General features: G+C 43.0%; 1 protein-coding gene across 1 annotated transcript in view; it reads left to right on the top strand.

Annotated features, from left to right (window-relative positions):
• The first annotated feature begins 591 nt into the window (after positions 1 to 591).
• LOC109897830 (DENN domain-containing protein 2A) overlaps positions 592 to 18,213 on the top strand; it is a 50,250-nt gene continuing 32,628 nt past the window's right edge. Inside the window, exon 1 of the mRNA XM_020492429.2 lies at positions 592 to 920. The gene's annotated coding sequence lies outside the window, so the exon portion shown is untranslated. The remainder of the gene's footprint in view (positions 921 to 18,213) is intronic.

Below are 18,213 nucleotides of genomic sequence, written 5' to 3'. Positions count from 1 at the left end.
ACTATCTTTAAAACCATTAATTCACCTGCAATTACTGAATTACTGGAAATCAACCAAAACATTGTCATCCCATGTTTAGGGCAGAGGAACAACGGCCATGTGTAGCTACCAAAACATATTGCATTAAACACATGTTGCTGCTGTGGTTCTATTGGGTGGTTTGTGGACTGGTCACTGGTCAGTAAATAAAAGCTACTATAAGAGATAAAGACAGTGGAGGGCAGGAAAGCCAGGCCCCCACTGTCCCCTCAAAGAGAGGAAGAGAGGCCCTTCGAGCTTTTAATTGGCTCCCGGAGGAGGCCCTTATTTATGTTTTCAGTTATTCTCAGTTTTGCCCCTTCCTGCTCCATTCCTCTTTTGAGCAGGACACTCCGTTTCCCTGGAAACCAGGGCTTCATTCTCCCAGCCAGCTGCAGATTAGTTCAGCGGTGGGGGGGTTGGGGGTATGGGTTGAGCTGATGATGGAAATGGAGAGGAGGAGGGAGGGAGGTACTATAGGGAGGGAGGGAGGTACTATAGAGAGGGAGGGAGGGGGCCATGAGAGGAGGGGTGGGAAAGTTTGAGAGAGAGAGAGGCAACATCATTGAAAGAGAAGATAGTCCGAGTGAGTATTTGAGAGAGAATAACTGAAAACATTTAGGCTGAAAGGGGAGGGACTGCCTAGTCCTTTTTCAAACAAGTTTGTGGAGAAACTTGGAGAAGCTCTTTGGCTGCTTGGAAGAAGAGGCAAGGGGCTATGTTAAGTGAGAGAGCAGCTCGGAGGCAGGGGTAGGGGTGTAAAACCGAAGGAGAAAGGGGATAAATGACATTTTGATCTAAAGGAAATCATGCGAGTGAATGCTGCCTCATCCAGTGTCAGATTTCACAAAATGAAAAACCAGTGCAAGAGCACTTCTACAGGGCTCATCCAGCTGAGAAAGGTATGGCAAAATGAGCCTTTAAACAGTGTGTGTAAACTGTGTGTGTATGTGTTTTGGTTTGGGGGGATTTCCTTTTGTACTTTCTGTGAATCTTTTTTTTACTATGGGACTGAAACAGTAACATGCATATTTCATGTGTATTTATTGTAAGTTTGACTGTTTTGTATATTTTGAACTCCACACACTATGCACAGGTATAGTATCTTTGTGTCGGTTGTATGCTTATACGTCAAATCAAATCAGAAACATTTTCTAAACATTTTCATGGGATTAGTAACAGAATAAAACAACAATAACGATACTATACAAGGAGTACTGGTACTGAGTCAATGTTCTGGGGGTACGAGGTAATTGAGGTAATATTATGTACATGTAGGTAGGGGTAAAAGTGACTTGGCAATCACGATAGATAATAAACAGAGTAGCAGCAGAGTACTGTGTGTGTGTGTGTGTGTGTGTGTGTGTGTGTGTGTGTGTGTGTGTGTGTGTGTGTGTGTGTGTGTGTGTGTGTGTGTGTGTGTGTGTGTGTGTGTGTGTGTGTGTGTGTGTGTGTGTGCGTGTGTGTGCGTGCGTGCGCATGTGTGTGTGTGTGTGTGTGTGGCGTCAATATGCAGAGTCCAGTGAGTGTGCATAGAGTCAGTGCAAATAAAAAGGGGGTTAATGCAGATGTGGGTGTGTGCATGCTTGTGTGTGTGGCTGTGTGCAATGCATGCATGTGAGCTTGTGTGTTTTCACGTGTGCTTTTGTATATGTTTGTAAAGTTCATATGAGCATGTCAAATTGGGTATCAAATTAAAGCTGTGTCTAATTTTATTTTTTTAATTATTAAGGCATATATAAAAATATATATATACAATTTTCCATCCTAGAAATTAAGAATAAGCAAGGGCTTTGATTTCTGGTCAAACAGATGAAAAGGGGGTCTTAGAACACATCTTCCAGAAAAATCATCTTTCAGAAAAACCAATCATAGACGTCTATGTTTCACAAGTTTGGACAGCACAGTACAGTACAGTACAATACAGTACAGTACAGTACAGCACAGTAGAGTACAGTATTTTAAAGAAAAGAAAGAAGTACAGTGTAGTTCAGTACAGTAAAAACAAGTAGTGTATAGTTCAGTACTGTCTTGTACTGTACAGTAGAATAGAGTGGAGTAGAATTCAGTACAATACACAGTAGAGCACTCTAGAGTTGAGTACAATAAAGTACTGTGCTGTACTGAACAATACTCCACTTTACTGTACTGTACTGAACTCTACTGTACGAGAGAGAGAGAGAGAGAGAGAGAGAGAGAGAGAGAGAGAGAGAGAGAGAGAGAGAGAGCAAGAGAGAGAGAGCAAGGGAGCAAGAGAGAGAGAGCAGTTCAGCCCTGGCTGTGCATCTCATTCTCTCTCTGGAGGAAGAGGTAGCTACTCTGTTGACTTTTCATTAAACCTGCGAAGGTAAGCTCTGGGTAGTATAGCACAAGAGTTTGTTGCGATATAAACTGTTTGGTGGAAACAATGGTGGCTGGAGAAGTAGGGTGACCTGAAGTTAACAATGCTGCTACACAATACAATTACCATAACACCAGTTGGGGGCTTCCTCAAGGAAAGCTGGACTGAATGAAAATATTGTCAGTAGAATGGCCTTACTAAAGAGCTCAGTGACTTTCAACATGGCACCGTCATAGGATGCCACCTTCCCAACAAGTCGGTTCATCAAATGTCTGCCCTAATAGAGGTGCCCCGGTCAACTGGAAGTGTTGTTATTGTGAAGTGGAAATGTCTAGGAGCTAAGTGGTGAGTTCCAAACTTTCTCTGGAGGCAAAGTCAGCACAAGAACTGTTCGTTGGGAGCTTCATGAAATGGGTTTCCATGGCCGAGCAGACACACACAAGCCTAAGATCACCATGTGCAATGCCAAGCGTCAGCTGGAATGGTGTAAAGCTCACCACTATTGGAATCTGGGTCCGGGGTAACGCGTTCTCTGGAGTGATGAATCACGCTTCACAATCTGGCAGTCAGATGGACAACTCTGGGTTTGGCGGATGCCAGGAGAACACTACCTGCCCCAATGCATAGGGCCAACTGTAAAGTTTGGTAGAGGAGGAATGATGGTCTGAGGCTGTTTTTCATGGTTTGGCTTAGGCCCCTTAGTTCCAGTGAAGGGAAATTTTAACATTACAGCATGCAATGACATTCTTGACGATTCTGTTCTTCCAACTTTGTGTCAACAGTTTGGGTAAGGCCCTTTCCTGTTTCAGCATGACAATGCCCCCGTGCACAAAGCGAGGTACATACAGAAATGGTTTGTCGAGATCGGTGTGGAAGAACTTGACTGGCCTGCACAGATCCCTGTCCTCAACTCCATCAAAAACCTTTGGGTTGAATTGGAACGCAGACTGTGAGCCAGGCCTAATCGCCCAACGTCAGTGCCTGACCTTTACCTCAATCATGACTAGGTCGGTTAGTGGAAATAAAAGTATAGGGTTTATTGCTGGCAATACAGTACATATATAAAGAAAGTAGACTAAAAACGTATTGGTTTGAAAGATGTACGAGAGACATAGAAAGCTCTGTGTGATGTCATGTCATACAGTTTACCAGGAACCTCTCCAGAGTTTTTACAGGACTTGCTTTTAAAAGATAGCTATCATTCATCATCTTAAATGGTTTTGACCTCCCCCAGGTCCTCACTAATTCCTACTGTGCAATGTTCCATTTGCTTTTCTATGTTCCTTCATAAACAACAGGATTTTTGTGGGACATTGACAACTGGAGTTCCATCAGACATGTCAATGAGTCTTCCCATTGGACACAGAAGACAATCTAATGTTAAGTTTACGTTGATTCAACCAGTGTGTGCCCAGTGGGTTGCTCTTTTGTGGTGATGATAGCTAGTTTGATATTTCAAAGGTCTTGATTATCTCTTTAGTTAATTCAACCAGGAGTTCTGTACTGCAGGGCACTTTTGTACTGTTTCAAGGATGCATTTTGTTCTGTTGTGAGAAGTACTGTAGGCCATTAGTGAGAAAGAGTCTGTTTTTCTGTTTTGGTTTGTAACATAATATATATATAATTTGCCAGTTAGCAGAAGTTTTTATCCAGAGTGACATACAGTCATGCATGCATTTTAAGTATGGGTCCCAGGAATCAAACCCACTATCCTGGCATTACAAGTGCCATGCTCTACCAACTGAGCTACAGAGGTCATGGTACTAAATGACCTATAATCCTGTCGTAAGTCAGGACTGTCAGGGAGCAAGAACCCCTTATTTGTTGTTATCAGACATACTGCGCTGTTTGATTGGACGGGCTGTTAACATTCTCTGGAGTGGAGAAAGAGAATAGCAGGATGACTCTATGTGGCGCAATGCTGCTCGCTGCTTCCCTTTGTAGACACACACACACACACACACACACACACACACACACACACACACACACACACACACACACACACACACACACACACACACACACACACACATAAAACCAAAAGGAAAATGAAAGAGCTCGTGCAGTCTTAAATCCCAGTAGATGTTTGGAGAATGTTTTCTCAATACAGCGACATTGTAAACCTCTTTTTCAAGGAACTCAAAAGACAGATGTTTAATATCGTGTCAACTGTGTCATATGTCACAATTGAATCCTAGCTGGTTTGTGAAACCATCTTGTATTGGATAAATTAATCTTTGTGTATCACATGTGTTGAGTCATAACAGTGCTGGGCCAAAAGTCATAAATTGTTATCATCGGTGCCCACTGGGACTTTGTCAATGACAGAGCAAGCTGTCTCTTCGCAAGCAGTAGGGTTATGCGATGCATTTACAGTGTGTGTGTGACATATGTGAGGTGTCCCCTCTCACCAGAGGTCCATTATTCGGAGTTTAGAACAGTGACAGCAGGTCTTTGAGCAGGACACGGCCATATCGCCCTCTTACAGGAACCTACTGGGGCCCACAGACTGCTGCCATGGACAAGCTGCTGTGGTTACCATGGCGACACAGTCCGAATGTGTCCTGCGGTGTTAGTGAAGGAATTCCTGAGGTGCTCTGGTGTATTGTCTGAGAGGTAGGGCAAGCCTAAAGCTTTAGTCATTATCACACTAAGGCTTCATCTGTAGCCCACACTCACCATACACATACATGCATGCAGGCATGCACTCACACATGCACACACACCATCCAAGACCATATCAAAATACTGTCAGGACAGCGTAGCCTGTTAAGTTCCACAGCGACTCAGTGCCTCAGTGCTGTGTTGAAACGTGCAGTAAAAGGAAGACAGACTGTGGCTGTGGGGAAATTGGTGCTGTGATTTCAATTAGATCATTTAACAAGACATGACAGCTAATATCGCTTCCCTGCTGTTTTGTTTGCATAGAGTAACTACAGTGCATTACAGTAGTGTAGCGTAGCCTACCAGGGGAAAGAAGGCAGAGTCAGGTAAGTCTGTAACGCACCCTGTTAGATGTGGGGTAGAAGAGCTAACCAGTCATAATGTGGCACATCCAAACCCCAATGTTGTTGGCTGGCTCCGGGCAACTCTGCAGCCTGTGTGTCTACTGGCAGTGTCTCACACACACACATGTAGACACACACACGCACACTTTTTTTCCTGGGCTTCAGTCCCTTTCGCCACACCGCCACAGAGGGAGAATTAGAGTATTGGGCACGTTCTTGTTTGGAAGGAATGTGTGTGTTTGGAAGCAGAACTGGCAACTCTACCCAGAGGGTCGTTCTCGTGTGGCTACACCGAGGACACAGCTTGTTGACTTTGGCTGCTGTGGCCATGCTCTGCGCTGGGCTCACAGTAAAGGTGGAAAATAATATTATTCCATGTATAATAAAACATGTAGCCTACTTTCGGCTCTCGGTTGTTCCAACTACCACAATTAATGGAATATACCATCTTGTTTGGAGAATAGGGGGCATCTTAAGTTATTATTTTTGACACAATTTGTAGTGCTTTCTATTCCAATGTTTCAGTTAAAAGATCCAAATAAACCAAATATAATGTCAAACTTCTAATTTTAAAAAATAATAAAAAACAGAAAACAGAAACTGTTGAAAAGAACGCTGCTGACAATTACAGATCCACTGTTTGATGAGAATTCAAAGAATGTCTGGAGATTCACCCAGGTGTAACACCTTAATGAGCTTGGCTTTAGTAGTCTAGCCAGTAGACACACGCTGCAGATTGGCACCTTTGATCATGCCTTTGATCGCTTGCAGTGTCTGTCTGTCTCCAACAAGATCACACTACCTGCTGCACAACTATTTTGTTTCAGAGCTCTCTTTTGGCTTACACTCTGTGTTGTTTTTTTATTTAGGTTTTATCTCTCTTGAGTTCTCTCTTAGCTTAAGCTCACAGTTGCCGGGCTTTGGGTGTGTAGGGGTCAAAATCATCTGCTCTGCTGCGCTTTGTCTCCAGAAGACCATTTTCCCAAGCTCTCACCTCGCACCAGCCCTCTGGAAGCAGCCAGGGAATTATAAAAATCGGTTCTGCACAGGCGTGCGGAGTGGGAATGGGATGGGAACAGGAATTCTGCTGGGAATTCTCAGGCAGAACCCCAGAAATGTGGGCGAAATTTGTCAGTGAGCTCATCTGAGGGAGACTGTGGCAAGGAGGAGAAAACTGATCCTGGACCAGAGAACAAGTGAAGAGGTTCCAATGCACCATATACACTGTTGAAGGGATATGCAGGACTATATCAGGTCTAATTGATTGGCCGTAGTGAGAACTAGCAGCAAGGGGTTTATGTCGGTAATGTTCTACTTTCAAAGTAACACAACTCATTTCAAGAGACAACAGTTCATTGTTAATAAAACGTGTTTTTCCATCAGCTGTTTGATCTTGGGTTAGAGTATTGAATAGCACATTTCCTTTGTGGAGCAGTTGGGTCTTCCAACAATAGGTACGAGCATTATCTGAAATATAAGACATGTTTCTCACTCCTCTCATTGTGGTTGAGGGCAGGTGAAACCTCATCTAGCTTCATCGGGTGTGTGAGTTGCATATGTTTTTACCTGTTGCTGCATAGCGTATCCCACCCCTTGTGAAACCTATATCCACAGCCTCAGCTCCACACAGGAAACTCACAGCCAGGAGCACTTCCATAACTTACAACGCTGCTTTTATTTGGCAAGCCCTTTAGTTAATGACTGTCACTGGGCGATTTTTTTTTTTTACAGCCCTATGAACTTTGCACTTTCACTTATATTATAGCTTGATGTATCCACAGCAAAGCACTGTGTTGCGCAATACTTTCTGATTGATGTTGTGTATCTAGAAAAGACAACTCTTGAGTAAGTCTGATGCTGTGAACACAAGAGCAGGATTGGATTAACTAATGCTGCATCAGACAAAGTTGTAGCTTTATTAAGAAGGCCCTGCAGGTTTGGATCATCTTATGCATGCCGAAGTTGTAGCTAGATGTATTTAGAAAGAAATCTCGGCTCCACTAAAGAACGGTAGAGTTGTAGGCAGTAGGCTATTCAGTAGAGCAAGGTTGGATCATTTAATATTGGCCAGTGCCTGCTTTACAAGCGCCTTCGTAGCGTTTAGATCATCGTCAGAACCTCTTCTAACGATGTATCTTTAGTAGCCGAGTTGTTTCCCAGAGTCTTCCTTAGTAACGTGGCTCTTAAAAACCTTCGCACTCTTAGAAAAAAGGGTTCCAAAATTGTTCTTTGGCTGTCCCCATAGGAGAACCCGTTTTGGTTCTACATAATAACCTCTGTAGAAATGGTTTTACATGGAACCCAAAAGGGTTGTACCTGGAACCAAAAACGGTTCTACCTGCAAACAAAAAGGGTTCTTCTAAGGGTTCTCCTATGGGGACAGATTATTAACCAATCAATCAAATCAATCAAATGTATTTATAAAGCGCTTTTTACATTAGCAGATGTCACAAAGTACTTATACAGAAATTCAGTCTAAAACCCCAAAGAGCAAGCAATGCAGATGTAGAAGCACAAGGTTTTAGATAGCACCTATTTTTCTAAGAGTATATCTGTCTGACTGACTGCCGATAACTTCAAAACGAAGTTGACTACACATACAGTTGAAGTCGGAAGTTAACATGCACTTAGGTTGGAGTCGTTAAAATTTCAACCACTCCACAAATGTATTGTTAACAAACTATAGTTTTGGCAAGTCAGGTAGGACATCTACTTTGCATGACACAAGTCATTTTTCCAACAATTGTTTACAGACAGATTATTTCACTTATAATTCACTGTATCACTATTCCAGTGGGTCAGAAGGTTACATACACTAAGTTGACTGTGCCTTTAAACAGCTTGGACATTTCCAGAAAATTATGACTTGATGAAAGTCATGGCTTTAGAAGCTTCTGATAGGCTAATTGACATCATTTGAGTCAATTGGAGGTGTACCTGTGGATGTATTTCAAGGCCAACCTTCAAACTCAGTGTCCATTTGCTTGAAACAGGTACAAAAGTATCTATATCCAATGTTAAACGAGTCCTATATCGACATAACCTATATCGAAAAGGCCGTTCAGATCGTACTTTTTGGAGAAATGTCCTCTGGTCTGATGAAACAAAAATAGAACTGTTTGGCCATAATGACCATCGTTATGTTTGGAGGAAAAAGAGGGAAGGCGTGCAAGCCGAAGAACACCATCCTGACCGTGAAGCACGGGGGTGGCAGCATCATGTTGTGGGAGTGACTTGCTGCAGGAGGGACTGGTGCACTTCACAAAATAGATGGAATCATGGAGCAAGAAGATTATGTGGATACATTGAAGCAACATCTCAAGACATCAGTCAGTAAGTTAAAGCTTGGACGCAAATGGGTCTTTCAAATGGACAATGACCCCAAGCATACTTCCAAAGTTGTGGCTAAATGGCTTAAGGACAACAAAGTCAAGGTATTGGAGTGGCCATCACAAAGCCCTGACATCAATCCTATAGAAAACTGAAAAAGCGTGTGCGAGCACGGAGGCCTACAAACCTAACTCGGTTACACCAGCTCTGTCAGGAGGAATGGGCCAAAATTCACCAAACTTATTGTGGGAAGCTTGTGGAAGGCTACCCGAAATGTTTGACCCAATTAAACAATTTAAAGGCAACGCTAACACTCAATTAGTATTTGGATGTGAACTTCTGATCCACTGGGAATGTGATGAAAGAAAAGCTGAAATAAATCATTCTCTCAACTATTATTCTGACATTTCATATTCTTAAAATAAAGTGGAGATCTTAACTGACCTAAGACAGGGAGTTTTTACTAGGATTAAATGTCAGGAATTGTGAAAAACTGAGTTTAAATGTATTTGGCTAAGGTGTATGTAAAACTTCGACTTCAACTGTACAAGTTGTCAGAGTATTTGCAATCATTACCAAAAAGGATAAAAGAAAGGATAAAGTTATGCTTCAAATGAAAACCGAAATGACTGCATTCAAATATACATAGGCTACATGGGCCTATATAGCCTATTTCAATCATATTGAAATCAACTTTGTGTTCAATCAATTGAGTTCTAGTTTGCGACTAGGCCTGTCATCTTTGCCTCAATGTCTTTCATGATCAAAGCAAATGTTATTGGTCACATACACATAGTTAGCAGATGCTATTGCGAGTGTAGCGAAATGCTTATGCTTCTAGATCCGACAGTGCAGCAGTATTGTAAGGGATTTCTTCCATTGACGGAGAGGCATTATTGGTTATTTTGATTAATGTTTTAATAAACCACTTCACATGAACAAACTAACAAAAACAAGAAACGTGAAAACCCAAAACAGCCCTATCTGGTGCAAACACAGAGACAAGAACAATCACCCACAAATACACAGTGACACCCAGGCTACCTAAGTATGATTCTCAATCAGAGACAACTAATGACACCTGCCTCTGATTGAGAACCATACTAGGCCGAAACATAGAAATACCCAAATCATAGAAAAACAAAAATAGACTGCCCACCCAACTCACGCCCTGACCATACTAAATAATGACAAAACAAAGGAAATAAAGGTCAGAACGTGACAAGTATCTAACAGATAATAACAGGTCAACAATTCCACAACAAAACCTAATACACACAATCTAGTAAAGGAATGGGATAAGAATATATAAAATAAATGGATGAGCAGTGACAGAGCGGCTAAGATGCAATAGATAGTATAGAATAGATAGTGAAGAATACAGTATACAGCATATACAGTGCCTTGCGAAAGTATTCGGCCCCCTTGAACTTCGCGACCTTTTGCCACATTTCAGGCTTCAAACATAAAGATATAAAACTGTATTTTTTTGTGAAGAATCAACAACAAGTGGGACACAATCATGAAGTGGAACGACATTTATTGGATATTTCAAACTTTTTTAACAAATCAAAAACTGAAAAATTGGGCGTGCAAAATTATTCAGCCCCTTTACTTTCAGTGCAGCAAACTCTCTCCAGAAGTTCAGTGAGGATCTCGGAATGATCCAATGTTGACCTAAATGACTAATGATGATAAATACAATCCACCTGTGTGTAATCAAGTCTCCGTATAAATGCACCTGCACTGTGATAGTCTCAGAGGTCCGTTAAAAGCGCAGAGAGCATCATGAAGAACAAGGAACACACCAGGCAGGTCCGAGAAGAAGTTTAAAGCCGGATTTGGATACAAAAAGATTTCCCAAGCTTTAAACATCCCAAGGAGCACTGTGCAAGCGATAATATTGAAATGGAAGGAGTATCAGACCACTGCAAATCTACCAAGACCTGTCCGTCCCTCTAAACTTTCAGCTCATACAAGGAGAAGACTGATCAGAGATGCAGCCAAGAGTCCCATGATCACTCTGGATGAACTGCAGGGATCTACAGCTGAGGTGGGAGACTCTGTCCATAGGACAACAATCAGTCGTATATTGCACAAATCTGGCCTTTATGGAAGAGTGGCAAGAAGAAAGCCATTTCTTAAAGATATCCATAAAAAGTGTTGATTAAAGTTTGCCACAAGCCACCTGGGAGACACACCAAACATGTGGAAGAAGGTGCTCTGGTCAGATGAAAACAAAATTGGCAGTTTGGCGTAAAAGCAACACAGCTCATCACCCTGAACACCATCCCCACTGTCAAACATGGTGGTGGCAGCATCATGGTTTGGGCCTGCTTTTCTTCAGCAGGGACAGGGAAGATGGTTAAAATTGATGGGAAGATGGATGGAGCCAAATACAGGACCATTCTGGAAGAAAACCTGATGGAGTCTGCAAAAGACCTGAGACTGGGACGGAGATTTGTCTTCCAACAAGACAATGATCCAAAACATAAAGCAAAATCTACAATGGAATGGTTCAAAAATAAACATATCCAGGTGTTAGAATGGCCAAGTCAAAGTCCAGACCTGAATCCAATCGAGAATCTGTGGAAAGAACTGAAAACTGCTGTTCACAAATGCTCTCCATCCAACCTCACTGAGCTCGAGCTGTTTTGCAAGGAGGAATGGGAAAAAATTTCAGTCTCTCGATGTGCAAAACTGATAGAGACATACCCCAAGCGACTTACAACTGTAATCGCAGCAAAAGGTGGCGCTACAAAGTATTAACTTAAGGGGGCTGAATAATTTTGCACGCCCAATTTTTCAGTTTTTGATTTGTTAAAAAAGTTTGAAATATCCAATAAATGTCGTTCCACTTCATGATTGTGTCCCACTTGTTGTTGATTCTTCACAAAAATACAGTTTTATATCTTTATGTTTGAAGCCTGAAATGTGGCAAAAGGTTGCAAAGTTCAAGGGGGCCGAATACTTTCGCAAGGCACTGTACATATGAGATGAGTAATGCGAGATATGTAAACATTCTTAAAGTGCCGTTATTAAAGTGACTAGTGTTCCATTTATTAAAGTGGCCAATGATATCAAGTCTGTAAGTAGGCAGCCGCCTCTCTGTGCTAGTGATGGCTGTTTAACAATCTGATGGCTTTGAGATAGAAGCTGTTTTTCAGTCTCTCTGTCCCAGCTTTGATGCACCTGTACTGACCTCGCCTTCTGGATGGAAGCGGGGTGAACAGGCAGTGGCTCAGGTGGTTATTGTCCTTGATGATCTTTTTTGCCTTCCTGTGACAACGGGTGTTGTAGGTGTCCTGGAGGGCAGGTAGTTTTCCCCCAGTGATGCGTTGTGCAGACCGCACCATCCTCTGGAGAGACCTGCAGTTGTGGGCGGTGCAGTTGCCGTACCAGGTGGTAAAACAGCCCAATTGGATGCTCTCAATTGTGCACCTGTAAAAGTTAGTGATGGTTTTTGAATTCAAGCCACGTTTTTTAAGCCTCCTGAGGTTGAAGAGGCACTGTTGCGCCTTCACCACACTGTCTGTGTGGGTGGACCATTTCAGTTTGTCTGTGATATGTACACCAAGGAACTTAAAACTTTCCACCTTCTCCACTGCTGTCCCATCAATGTGGATAGGGGGGTGCTCCCTTTGCTATTTACTGAAGTCCACGATCATCTCTTCTGTTTTGCTGACATTGAGTGAGAGGTTATTTTCCTGACACCACACTCTGAGAGCCCTCACCTCCTCCCTCGTAGGCTGTCTCGTCGTTGTTGGTAATCAAGCCTACCACTGTTGTGTCATCTGCAAACTTCATGATTGAGTTGGAGACGTGCGAGGCCACGCAGTCATGGGTGAACAGAGAGTACAGGAGGAGGATGAGAACGCACCCTTGTGGGGCCCCAGTGTTGAGGATCAGCGGAGTGGAGATGTTGTTTCCTACCTTTATCACCTGGGGGCGGCCTGTCAGGAAGTCCAGGACTCAATTGCACAGGGTGTCGTCGAGACCCAGCTTAATGATGAGTTTGGAGGGTACTATACTATTGAATGCTGAGCTGTAGTCAAGGAACAGCATTCTTACGTAGGTATTGCTCTTGTCCAGATGGGATAGGGCAGTGTGCAGTGGAATGGTGATTGCATCGTCTGTGGACCTATTGGGGAGGTAAGCAAATTGAAGTGGGTCTAGGGTGACAGGTAGGGTGGAGGTAATATGATCCTTGACTAGTCTCTCAAAGCACGTCATGATGACAGAAGTGAGTGCTACGGGGCGATAGTCATTTAGTTCAGTTACCTTTGCTTTCTTGGGAATGATGGTGGCCATCTTGAAGCATGTGGGGAAAGGCAGACTGGGATATGGATTGATTGAATATGTCCATAAACACCAGCCAGCCAGCTGGTCTGCGCATGCTCTGAGGACGCGGCTAGGCATGCCGTCTGGACCGGCATCCTTGCGAGGGTTAACATGTGTAAATGTTTTACTCACGTCGGCCACGGAGAAGGAGTGCCCACCGTCTTTGGTAGTGGGTCAGTGGCACTGTATTATCCTCAAAACGGGCAAAGAAGGTGTTTGTTTGTTTGGAAGCAAGACGTCGATGTCCGCGACGGGGCTGGTTTTCTGTTTGTAATCCGTGATTGTCTGTAGACCCTGCACATATACGTCTCGTGTTTGAGCCGTTGAATTGCAACTCCACTTGGACTCAATACTGACACTTTGCTTGTTTGATTGCCTTATGGAGGGAATAACTACACTGTTTGTATTCAGCCATATTCCCAGTTGTCTTGCCATGATTAAATGCAGTCAAACGTGCTTTCAGTTTAGCATGAATGCTGCCATCCATCCACAGTTTCTAGTTAGGGAAGGTTATAATAGTCACAGTGGGTACAACATCTCCTATAGACTTCCTTATAAACTCGCTCACCGAGTCAGCATATACTTCATTGTTATTCTCTGAGGCTACCCTGAACACATCCCAGTCCACGTGATCGAAACAATCTTGAAGCGTGGAATCTGATTGTTCAGACCAGCAGTGGATAGACCTAAGTGTGGCGCTTCCTGTTTTAGTTTCTGCCTATATTAAGGGAGCAACAAGATGGAGTCATGATCAGATTTGCCAAAAAGAGGGCGGGGAAGGGCCTTGTATGCATCGTGGAAGTTAGAGTGTGTTACTCGCTCGTGTACTGCATTCGATATGCTGATAGAATTTAGGGAGCCTTGTTCTCAAATTAGTTCTCAAATTAAAATCCCCAGCTACAATAAATGCAGCCTCTGGATATATGGTTTCCAGTTTGCATAAAGTCCAGTGAAGTTCCTTGTGTGCCGTCTTTGTCTTGGTTTGAGGGTGGATATACACTGCTGTGACAATAACTGAGGAGAGTTCTCTTAGGAGATAATACGGTAGGCATTTGATTGTGAGGAATTCTAGGTCAGGTGAACAAAAGGACTTCAGTTTCTGTATGTTGTTACGATTACACCATCGTAACAATCATCGTCGTTAATCATGAAACATATACCCTCACCCTTCTTACCGGAGAGATGTATATTCTGATTTTTGTCTTTCCGAAGAAAAAAAAAAAATCCCTTCCTGGACAGTTTTGGCCTGCGGGTTGACTGTTTTCGACCCTTGCTCTAAAAGCTGATCCATCATCATTATTGTTGAATAATTCTAATGTTAAGGTAAGATTTGAATATAGAAAGCTGACCCGAGAGCAGCGCTGCTTTTCTTTCGATCCTGTCACATACATTGTCTAACAACGCACTTAGCGAACATTCTTTCTATGTGCTTGTTTGGGAAACACTCTAAACACACTCTGGTACATTATAACCCTTAAATTACATTGCAACTGGGAAACGAGGGCCAGATTTGTAGCTAGCTAGATGTACTAAGTAGAGCAGGCTTTGGGATTGGCTGGCATTGGTTGTGGTCAATGGAGCCAGGAGGGTAATTGATAGCAGATTGGGATGAGTGAGGAGCAGCAACATGCAGGAGTCTCTGCCTGCATGGAGGAGGGGAATACAGGCCTGTAGAGGAGGGGATGGAGGGAGTGTGTAGGAGTGTGATCCAGATGGGTTGAATAGGGATCGTTTACTTCTCTGCTTCTCTCTCTCACCAATTCATCTTCCTCTCCTTCTCTTGTTTTCTCTTCCATTCTCTTGCTATTCTCTGTTCTGTCTCTTTTCCCTTGTTCTGTTCCTCTTGTCACCTCTCCTGTTCTCCTCTGCTCTCAAGGTTACTCTTTCCATTTGGGATGGGTGTTTGAAATAATTTCACTATTCGAAAAGTATAATTCATTTTTGTCTGATATCTGGATATTCGAAATAGATGTGTTTTTATAAACATAGCTACGTTTTTAACCTGAGCACTGCTGCACGAGGGAGATGCTGGTGCTCTATTGCTGCAGCTGGCGGTGGTTATATAGGGTGGTGTGTGTAGCGAGCAGACGGAGGGAGAACCAAGACTAGCTAACTTTGCCACAGCCAAGACTAGCTAACTTTGCCACAGCCAAGACTAGCTAACTTGTATCCACCACAATGTTATTTGTCATCTCATATAGCATTGCCTGTCTTAACTGGAGTACACTAGAGAGGCTAGCTAACCAACTATAGCTAGTTAGGCTAAATGAGGCCACATGCTGTGCTTTCTCCCCAAACCCATTCAGATAGCCTACTCCTTCTCATTTTGCTAACTTTTAATTCCATAATTTTATTCCATCGTGCATTGCATTAGTGAACTCTCACTTCACTTGCTACACATTGAGCATCTTTGCCACGTTGATTGGCAAACATAAACAAATCAAATCGAAGAAAAGTTTATTTGTCACGTGTGCGAATACAACAGGTGTAGACCTCAGTGAAATGCTTACTTACAGGCTCTAACCAATAGTGCAAAAAAGGTATTAGGTAAACAATAGGTAGGTAAAGAAATAAAACAACAGTAAAAAGACAGGCTATATACAGTAGCGAGGCTACAAACGTAGGCTACATACACACACTGGTTAGTCAGGCTGATTGAGATAGTATGTACATGTAGGTATGGTTAAAGTGACTATGCATATATGATGAACAGAGAGTAGCAGTAGCATAGAAGAGGGGTTGGCGGGTGGTGTGTGGTGGGACACAATGCAGATAGCCCGGTTAGCCAATATGTGGGAGCACTGGTTGGTCGGCTCAACTGAGGTAGTATGTAACATGAATGTATAGTTAAAGTGACTATGCATATATGATAAACAGAGAGTAGCAGCAGTGTAAAATGAGGGGATGGGGGGGGGGGCACACAATGCAAATAGTCCAGGTAGCCATTTGATTACCTGTTCAGGAGTCTTATGGCTTGGGGGTAAAAACTGTTGAGAATACTTTTTTGTCCTAGACTTCGCACTCCGGTATCGCTTGCCATGTGGTAGTAGAGAGAACAGTCTATGACTGGGTTGGCTGGGGTCTTTGACAATTTGGATGGCAGGCAGCTTAGCCCCAGTGATGTATTGGGCCATATGCACTACCCTCTGTAGTGCCTTGCAGTCAGAGACCGAGCAATTGCCGTACCAGGCAGTGATGCAACCATGCTCTCGATGTTGCAGCTGTAGAACCTTTTGAGGATCTCAGGACCCATGCCAAATATGTTTTGTTTCCTGAGGGTGAATAGGCTTTGTCGTGCCCTCTTCATGACTATCTTGGTGTGTTTGGACCATTCTAGTTTGCTGTTGATATGGACACCACGAAACTTGAAGCTCTCACATACACATGGTTAGCAGATGTTAATGCGAGTGTAGCGAAATGCTTGTGCAGGCAGGTTGCCTTTGTGTTCTTGAGAACAAGGACTATGGTGGTCTGCTTGAAACATGTTGGTATTACAGACTCAATCAGGGACATGTTGAAAATGTCAGGGAAGACACCTGCCAGTTGGTCAGCACATGCCCGGAGCACACGTCCTGGTAATCTGTCTGTCCCCGCAGCGTTGTGTATGTTGACCTGTTTAAAGGTCTTACTCACGTCGGCTATGAAGAGCGTGATCACACAGTCGCCCTGAACAGCTGATGCTCTCATGCATGCTTCAGTGTTGCTTGCCTCAAAGCGAGCATAGAAGTGATTTAGCTCGCCTGGTAGGCTCGTGTCACTGGGCAGCTCGCGGCTGTGCTTCCCTCTGTAGTCTGTAATAGTTTGCAAGCCCTGCCAGATAAGACGAGTGTCTGACGAGTAGTATGATTCAATCTTAGCCCTGTATTGACGCTTTGCCTGTTTGATGGTTCGTCGCAGGGCAGAGCAGGATTTATTGTAAGCTTCCGGGTTAGAGTCCCGCACCTTGAAAGCGGCAGCTGTACCATTTATCTCAGTGCGAATGTTGCCTGTAATCCATGGCTTCTGGTTGGGGTATGTACATGTACGTACAGTCACTGTGGGGATGACGTCCTCAATGCTCTTATTGATAAAACTAGTGACTGATGTGATGTACTCCTCAATGCCATCGGAAGAATCCCGGAACATGTTCCAGTCTGTGATAGCAAAACAGTCCTGTAGTTTAGCATCTGCTTCATCTGACCACTTTTTTATGGTGCTTCCTGCTTTAATCTTTGCTTGTAAGCAGGAATAAGGAGGATAGAGTTGTGGTCAGATTTACCAAATGGAGGGTGAGGGAGAGCTTTGTATGCGTTTCTGTGTGTGGAGTACAGGTGATCTAGAATTATTCTCCCCTCTGGTTGCACATTTAACATGTTGATGTTACCAACAAGCTACACGGCAGTTGGCTATCGGTGTTTTTTATGGTTTGCATCGTGCACATCATAAAACTCCATTGAAAAGTTTGCTTTATGAAATGAATCATTAGAAATGCCATGGCACATTTTTTTTTAAATCCACCTTTATTTAACCAGGTAGGCCAGTTGAGAACAAGTTCTCATTTACAACTGAGACCTGGCCAAGATAAAGCAAAGCAGTGAGACAACAACATCAACACAGAGTTACACATGGGATAAACAAACGTACAGTCAATAACACAATATAAAAAATCTGTATACAGTGTGTGCAAATGTAATAAGATTAGGGAGGTAAGACAATAAATAAGCCATAGTAGCGAAATAATTACAATTTAGCATTAACACTGGAATGATAGATGTGCAGATGATGAGGTGCAAGTAGAGATACTGGGGTGGAAAATAACAAAAAAATAACAACATGGGGATGAGGTAGTTGGGTGGGTAATTTGCAGATGGGCTATGTACAGGTGCAATGATCGGTAAGCTGCTCTGACAGCTGATGCTTAAAGTTAATGAGGGAGATATAAGTCTCTAGCTTTCCGTTCCAGTCATTGGCAGCAGAGAACTGTAAGGAAAGGCGGCCAAAGAATGTGTTGGCTTTGGGGACGACCAGTGATATTCAAATTTAATTTAGAAAATGCCTTTCCAGTGTTAAAATCAGGTTAAAATATGCCTATAATAGGCTAGAATTTCTTTTGAAGAATTATGTTCACCCAAAAATTAATACTAATGTCCGTTCAGATATTCTAATATTGTAAGAACTGTACACATCCCTACT

This window comes from Oncorhynchus kisutch, linkage group LG10, assembly GCF_002021735.2.
Source record: "Oncorhynchus kisutch isolate 150728-3 linkage group LG10, Okis_V2, whole genome shotgun sequence".
Classification (NCBI taxonomy): Eukaryota; Metazoa; Chordata; class Actinopteri; order Salmoniformes; family Salmonidae; genus Oncorhynchus; species Oncorhynchus kisutch.
The sequence above is the reverse complement of the archived record's forward strand: the minus strand, read 5'-3'. Positions and strand labels throughout refer to the sequence as shown.